Source organism: Phycodurus eques, unplaced genomic scaffold (genome assembly GCF_024500275.1).
Source record: "Phycodurus eques isolate BA_2022a unplaced genomic scaffold, UOR_Pequ_1.1 contig_24, whole genome shotgun sequence".
NCBI classification, from domain to species: domain Eukaryota; kingdom Metazoa; phylum Chordata; class Actinopteri; order Syngnathiformes; family Syngnathidae; genus Phycodurus; species Phycodurus eques.
In genome coordinates, this window is record NW_026904021.1 from 332,021 (window position 1) to 340,182 (window position 8,162).

An 8,162-nucleotide genomic window follows, 5' to 3' on the forward strand; every position below is an offset into this window, starting at 1 on the left:
GCTTCCACCGCAGGAAGGCCGAGTAGACGCCTCCACCCTCCTTGGTTTCTGCAGCGGTCGCTTCCGGAAGTTGCATGCAGTGGACGATTTTCCACTCTCAGTTCATATCATCAGTCCGTCCGGGCTACAAAGGATGGTAGCCCTGGTTTAGATAAACAGATCCCTGCCCATCAGATTCACTGGAGGAAGGACAAACTGATGTTCCTGTGTCTGTCCAGCAATTTCAGTCGTTAATGGTGTCGTAATCGGCAGACTCATGGGCACTCCTGCACAGCTCATTCAGGTGGTTGTCTTCCCTTAGCGGGGTTAAGAGGCTCTGTCTTTCCTCCGTCCCCTGACGCCGGGCTCATTGGGCATTCGGACCAGTCCTCATCGCAGTAGTACTGGCGAGATGGCTTTTGTTGCTGTGGAGCCCGCTGCGGATGCTGTTGCCAGGGTGACGGGCTGCGTCCACCTCTGCCGTGTGGAGCTCTGTAGCCTCCTCTTTGAGGTGGGGCCTCTCTGGGTCCCACTGGAGGTCTCTGTTGCATCAGTGGGGGCGCATTACAATACAACTGTCCATACTGACCACAATTGAAGCACACTTGGTTCGTTGGAGGTCCATTGCCTCCGTTGGTGTCTCCCCTGTCACGACTCCCGCCTCGTCGTTGACCCCTGCGCCATCCACATCTGCTTTTCTGCTTCCATTTTATTTTTATTTATTTAATTTTTAATGGCCACTTTACGGGGGCCAATTGTCGCTTCAAAAATTGTTCCTGCATGTCCTTTACCTCATCTGATGATTTGTGTTGTCTGTCGACAAAAAGTTTCAAATGGTGTGACACATGATGATTAAAGTAGCTATCTCCCCCTTTCATGAGGTCAGGGTCTTTAAAAGTTCAGTCCTACCTTCAGCTGGCAATGTGTCAAGCAAAGCAATTCTATAAATAACATTTGCCTACCTTAAACGGGAGGGATGTGACCTTGTCTTATCTGTCCAAATACTTACGCAATTTTCAAAGTGAGAACTGGGATCCATGATAGGTTTGCAGTCCGGGTGCCTCGTCTCGTCGGCTCGGAGAGCGGGAACATGTCACGGATGACCGCAAACATACGTCAGCACACGCCAGGCTCATGTTGTCCATCAACTTTTTCAGCCCCTGGATCCAAATTACACCAAAAGCAGCCAGTCCGGGCAGCCGTTTCTGTAAAAAACTCAAAATCTTTTAAAGACAAATTTTGTATGTTTACCCACCTTTTTGAATGCGGGCTCCTGCGGAATTGATAGGAGTTTTATTTCCCCTCAACAATTGGTCTGTCATTTGAGCAGCTCCCTTGACCGGCATATAGGGACGTCACTGGGGCCGTTTTCTGGAAGGTCCGTAAATTGTATTCAGCGGGGGAATTTGTAGCTCTTTTTTTCCGCTGAACAGCTGCCATGGCAGTGCACACCACACAAATCTCATAATTTTTTTCTCCTCAATTTTTCATTCTCTTCTATTTTGTTATTGAAATCTCTTTTCTCTCTCCACCCTGCAGCATCCAACTTTTCCTTCATCTTTTTCCCTTTCAGAATAACCTCTCTGTTACGTGAAACAACTTACATTCCTTTTTCTTTTCCACTTTGCCCACACACTTCTTAATCCTGCTTGTTTCTTTTTCTGACTTTCTATTTCAATCCACAAATCCTCCAATGATTTATGGTAATCACTCTGACACATATCACATTCATTACCTCTACACTCAACTGTCCAATTCACAACCCTGAGTTTTGGTGGCACACTCATCTTATTCTAAATTGGTTTTTGGGGGTCCCAAAATCCCCGTCTACCGAAACGTTACAATTTGAAACCACGTCCGGTTTCAAGTCTATACATTTTGCAGAGCTCTGGGTCCGTAACTATCCCTATCTTATCCTTAGCAGATAGAGAAGTCGAACAAAAAACGATCTGATTCTACCCCAGACTTATACAATGTTTCAAACGGGACAGTAAGGAATCGCTGTCGTCAGATTGGTCCGTGGTCTAATCTGATGTCATCGTTGCTCTGCAGAATGATGACCATTTGAGCTGGCTCCAGGTGTCGCCTCCAGACGGCGTCCCACATTCCTGAATTCAATGCCTATAGTGGCTCCCCGCAGTCCTTTTCTTCCTTGACATCTGTTCTTTCTTGTCTCCAGATACACCCTGATTGGGGGGGGGGGGGGGGGGGGGGGGGCTTTCCTGCAATAAACTCCTATCCCCTTATCCGATTATACTGCAATACACATCCTTGCTTACCTTCCAAACTAGTTACACCATGAAACTCTATATTATATTATATTACATATATAATTACATATTCGAATATAAAGTAGTCTATATTTCCTTCAGTACCAAATAATTTGGATAACAAATGCATGGTCTGCTCGGTGTAATATTTTGCCATTTTCCCACTGTGCCCACCTGAAGTCGTGCTGCTGGAAAGTCGTGCTCCACTGAAAAGATCTGTCAATCTTTGCACATTTAGGTTCACATCCGTTGTGGGGGCAGGGGGGCCGAGACGACCCGGTGAGGGATTGTCTAGATTAACAATTGTTGAATACACCAGGAGTCCCTGATGGTCTAGTGGTTAGGATTCGGTGCTCTCACTGCCGTGGCCTGGGTTCGATTCTCGGTCAGGGAATGTTAATCCTTAAACCTATTTGTTCATGTGTTGCTCAGCATTGACCTGGGTTTGGTCGTCTCTTACTGCAGCCCGAGGGGGGGCACAAGCCAGTGCAAACTGTAGGCTGGTCCCAAGCCCGGATAAATGCAGAGGGTTGTGTCACGAGGGCATCCGTCTCAAAACTTTGCCAAACAAATGTGAGTGTTCATCCAAAGAATTCCATACTGGATCGGTCGTGGCCAGGGTTAGCAACGTCCGAAATTCAGCGATTGTGGGTCGAAGATGGGTTTAAATTTTATTACCATGATGTAGATGGGAAGAGGAATGGAGTAGGGGTTATTTTAAAGGAAGAGTTATCGAGCCAACCATCTTTTCTTCTTATTTCTCCATCAATGGAATTCCTACGGCCATTTGAAGAAAGGAAACAAGGAAACAAACAAAGTGAACATATGCAATGCAGCACTCTGAATTGGGTTTAACAGCATATGCAAAGCTGCATATGAGTTAGCCAGGAGTTGATACTGGAATCTTCTGATCCATAGTCAGATCTGTTATCCATTGCGCCATTTGCCCCAGGAAGGTTTGAGCCCTCTGCAAGTCCCTGTGGAGGACTTTCACTGTCCCAGCAGCATGGCGCAAAAAGCAACTGCAGGAGTTCGCTCTTGCCGTGAACCGGATTTGAACCGGGCTTGTTGCGGCCACAACGCAGAGTACTAACCAATATACGATCATGGCTTGGGTTGGTGGAACCGATCTCTCAAAGTGTTTTCTGCCATTTTGATGCGTAATGGGGACCAATGCGCTAAAACCACATGTGAATAACCCAACACAGCTATAAATGGAAAATGTGCTGTAATGTGAGGATCATTTGAGTGTTTGCCCCTCATTCAGCTGTTAAATGTGTAACAACAGTATTTGTGCAGACGACCTCAAGTTTCTTCCTCTGTCCTCCTTTGTTGGGGCTGCCACGTGGGAGATAGAACAAGGGGTCAAAAGGGCTCAGAGAACCCAACGGGATCCCAAGACTGCACTTCCAGACTAGCTTTTCGTCCCCAATTTCACACGCCCTGAAGTACTTCAGTGGGCCCACAACTCCAACTACATTTGGAAGGATGTCAGGGCTCGGTCAGCCGAAAGAAACAAGCGGTTGGCGGATCTTCGTCGCTCCCCCTACGCCTGTATACAAGGTGGCTCAGATGGTTTGGCTCTCCTCCCGTAACCTTTCTCTCCAGACCAAATCACGGAAGCTCACGCCACGCTACATTGGTCCTTTTCCAATCACTAAAGTCTTAAATCCCACCACTGTTCAGTTCTCTGAATTCCACCATTTGGGCTTTAACATCATGTCGAAAAATTCCAGTTTGGGGAAATGTTCAATATTTTGGAAAAAAAAACAAAAAAAACAAAGGGTTTTCCCATATGGTTAAGCCGTCAGGTTGCTTGGTTCTCACCCAGGAGGCCTGAGTTTGACTCCTGGTTTGAGAATGTTTGGGAATAATGTAGTCCACTATTTGGGCTTCGAAAAACTGGCAGACCAACGTGTCCCATATGGTCTGGCGGTCAGGATTTCTGGTTTTCATTGGTCTCCTACTCCCGATATGGGAATGTAACGTGAATTCTTTTGTTTTGGCCTGAGCGCATCAACTGGAAAGAAAGTATAGAATTTCAAAAAATAACTTGAAGACCCAGTGTCATGTGTCCCATATGGTCTAGTGGTGAGGATTCCTGGTTTTCACCCAGGTGACCTGGGATCGACTCCCGGTGTGGGAATGTTCCTTCAGCCTCTCCTGAACTCTCCAATTTGGATTTTGATTAACACTTGCTATGGCAACGTTCTCTTGATTCTGGTAGTGTGGCATGGATATTTATCCCAGCTATTTTTTTACCCTGCATTCCACCAATTTAGCTTTAACATTCATCAGCAAAAAAAAAAAAAAAAAAAAAGCGGTTGGGGAAATGGTCAATATTTTGGGAAAAAAACCCAAAACAAAACAAAGGAGTGGCCCATATGGGCAAGCGGTCAGGATTTGTGGATTTCACCCAGGTCTCCTGGGTTTGACACCCAGTATGGGAATGTTCCTTGAATCTCTTCTGAACTCTATTTTTGAGACTTTGTCACCTGGAAAAGTAACATTACCTGACTTCCAATATTACGGGATGGATCTTCACCCAGGGAACCAGTTCCAACTCCAAGAATGAGAGTGATTTTTTTTACCCTGCATTCCACCAATTTGGCTTTAACATTCATGCAGAAAACGACCGATTGAGCTCGGGGAAGCGTTCAATATTTTGGAAAAAACAAACAAACCAAAGGCGTTTCCCATATGGGCAAGCAGTCAGGATTCCTGGTTTTCACCCAGGAGGCCAGGGTTTGACTCCGGGAATGGGAATTTTCCCTGTGTTCCACCATTTGGAATTTGATCATCATTCCAACATATGGCGCTTTGAAAAAAAAGCACAGAATTTTGGAAAGAATAAGTGGCAGAGAAACCAACACATGTCCCATATGGTTTGGCAGTCTGGATTTCTTATATTTCAATAAAGATTTTAAACTTTCATCCACGAATTTGAAAAGCTGGCATATATTTATAATTATGTCGCAAAACATAGCAGTTTTTCAACATGTCAGGATGAGCGAGCGGTCTAAGGTGCCAGACTCAAGGTTGAGTACCTTCTAAATAGGATTTCTAGTCTCCGAATGGAGGTGTGGGTGTGAATCCTGCTCCTGACATGATTTTAATTGCTTTCATTTTGACAATTTGAATGCAAATGTTCAGAAATCCACCCATCCATACGTTTATCTTTATGTTGTCTTTGTCTTTTCTAAAAGCCTCCCGTGGACAAATGTTAAGAATTAGCACTGGTGCCAAAATCCACAAAGTAATGCATGCCTTGTTTTCCAATAATTTATTGATGTCCATATCAAATAAATGAAGGATTGATGGAACAAGACTGTAACGAAGTTTGTGGTAAACTGTAAAGTGTACAGTACATGTGATCCATAATAAAATACGCTTCTTCGAACAGTGAGAGTGACTCAATTTACTTGTATCTCAAATCCATTTTCCCCATTGAAAAGAAGTAAAATGCCTTTAAAGTGGCACTCAGCAGGCCTAAAAAAATGGCATGTAAATTCGACACACCACAGGGAAGAGTAATGTTCACAAGCCTGCCAAATTTGAATGAATAAAACAAATCGCTAAGTATATGAAATCAGGGTTCAAAACTTGAATAATAAGGGCCACCCCTCATCTCTCAGACGCTTTGGGTGTGTCGAATTGATGAGCCAAAAGGAATTAATTTTCCTGGGGGGGGGGATAACTTGTACAATGTAAAATCATGTGAGGAGGCTCAATTTAAAAAAATGAATGTTTATTGTGGACTGTAATCAATAAAATAAGCACACAAGTCAACTTACTCTCATTGTCAGTGATATAATGTCAGAGCCAAACACGGCACCTGACAACAGCGGGACGGTTGGAGGAAGCCCGAGTAGTTAGACAGTCGGCACTGCCCCATTCACTCGTATCAAGTTACCCACAAAGCCATGTTGTCTCTGTTGAAAGTTTACAAAACTATATGACGTATCCATATGCGTTTTCAAAATATCAATGCATCGCTTGTTTATTTGCAAATTTTTTGAGATCTTAAATAACGTCACTAAACTGTTCTGTAAAATCGAGGCATCCGGCGAAGACGCATCATCAGATAGAGCCATCGTTAGCTTGCTAACTGCATGCTGGAGTGGTAAATGGGCCTTGTTATGGAAGCTAAGCGCAGCTAACTCACAACTGAGCAGCACAGCCAAACGAAACAACATTATTAGTTATTATTACATTATTTTATTTACTTATATTTGTATATATATATATATATTAGATATATCTATATATATTATATGTATTATATATATATAATTTTATATTATTTATTATTAATTATGAAACAACATCCATCCATCCGTTTTCTGAGCCTCTTCTCCTCACTAGGGTCGCGGTCGTGCTGGAGCCTATCCCAGCTATCATCAGGCAGGAGGCAGGTACACCCTAAACTGGTTGTCAGCCAATCACAGGGCACATAGAAACAACCAACCATTCGCTCTCACATTCACACCTACGGGCAATTTAGATTCCCCAATTAATGCATGTTTTTGGGATGTGGGAGGAAACCGGAGTGCAAGCATCTTTGACTCTTGTTGTCTGTGACCTGACTCCTGTGATTTACACTATCAGCAATTAAGGGATACTTACATATTATTTGATATGTGAACAAATGAGCAGGTTTACTTTGATAAAATAAAGCATAAACCCTCCAAGTGGGTGTGTGTTTAATTTATGGCATTTTCTTACACGGATTGCCTTTATGTATAAATAACAAAACTGTTGCGATGATTATTATTGTTTTGTTATGACTAGCAGCAGCATCAGGGGTTGAGGTCACTCGCAGAGGGGTTATTGAGGGACTGGGTGACCCCATGGTGGCGCTGGTCTTGGAGAACAAGGAGGAGGAGGAAGATGTGGTGCTCTTATTGGGGGAGAAGGAAGAGAATGGAACAGGAAGCAGCAATAACCCGACCGGAAGAGATGTCGTCTGTCAAGCTGCCGTACTGGATAGGCAATTGTATTACGCAGTGTATACAGCAAAAATGATGAAATCACGGTCACCGCTCATTGGTTAGTATTCGGGACTTCGTTGCAAGGCAGGAGGGACAAAAAACATGATGGATTGCATACAAGCCAATCGGGTGTCGGAAAGTACCAGCTTATAAAACAATCACTTCCAGAACATCCATCCATTTTCTTAACCGCTTATCCTCACTAGGCTCGCAGGCTGCTGGAGCCTATCTCAGCTATCTTCGGGCGGGAGGCGGGGGTACACCCTGATCCGGTCGCCAGCCAATCGCAGGGTAGATCGAAACAAACAACCATTCGCGCTCACCTTCACTCCAATGGGCAATTTAGAGTCTTCAATCAACCGACCACGCATGTTTTGGGGATGTGGGAGGAAACCGGAGTGCCCGGAGAAAACCCACCCAGGCACGAGCAGAACATGCAAACTCCACACAGGCGGGCCGGGATTTAAACCCCGGTCCCCAGAACTGTGAGGCAGATGTGCTAACCAGTCGCCCACCATGCACTTCCAGAACAGTTTGTCCAAATTTGTCTGAATTGCTATATTTTTTTAATTTTGTCAAGAACATTATGCGGGAAAGCTATTTCAATCTATTATGTCATAGGATGAAAATTATTCTGCATAATGTTAAATTGCAAACATAATCATGATTCTGTCTAATTGTTAATAAATTATGGCTTCAATGTTTATTTTATGAAGTAAAAAAAATATGATAAAGTGGAGAGTGACATGCATGTCGCATTTCATCACGAGACACGATGTGAGCATAAAAGCGGTTGAAATGGTAATCTGTATGAAATGTTGATTGATATTCTTCAATACAGTAAGATTTTGAGATGATTCACTTGATCAATAGTTTAATGGCTATCATGCCTTTCACATTGTTTCACTGTCGTCCTGGCTCA

The 8,162-nt window shown here is 43.8% G+C and overlaps 2 non-coding genes across 2 annotated transcripts; both read left to right on the forward strand.

Annotated features, from left to right (window-relative positions):
- The first annotated feature begins 2,571 nt into the window (after window positions 1-2,571).
- Window positions 2,572-2,643, forward strand: trnae-cuc (transfer RNA glutamic acid (anticodon CUC)). Its single transcript has one exon. It is a non-coding gene; the product is annotated as a tRNA-Glu (tRNA).
- A 1,680-nt stretch (window positions 2,644-4,323) lies between these two features.
- Window positions 4,324-4,395, forward strand: trnae-uuc (transfer RNA glutamic acid (anticodon UUC)). Its single transcript has one exon. It is a non-coding gene; the product is annotated as a tRNA-Glu (tRNA).
- The last annotated feature ends 3,767 nt before the right edge of the window (window positions 4,396-8,162 follow it).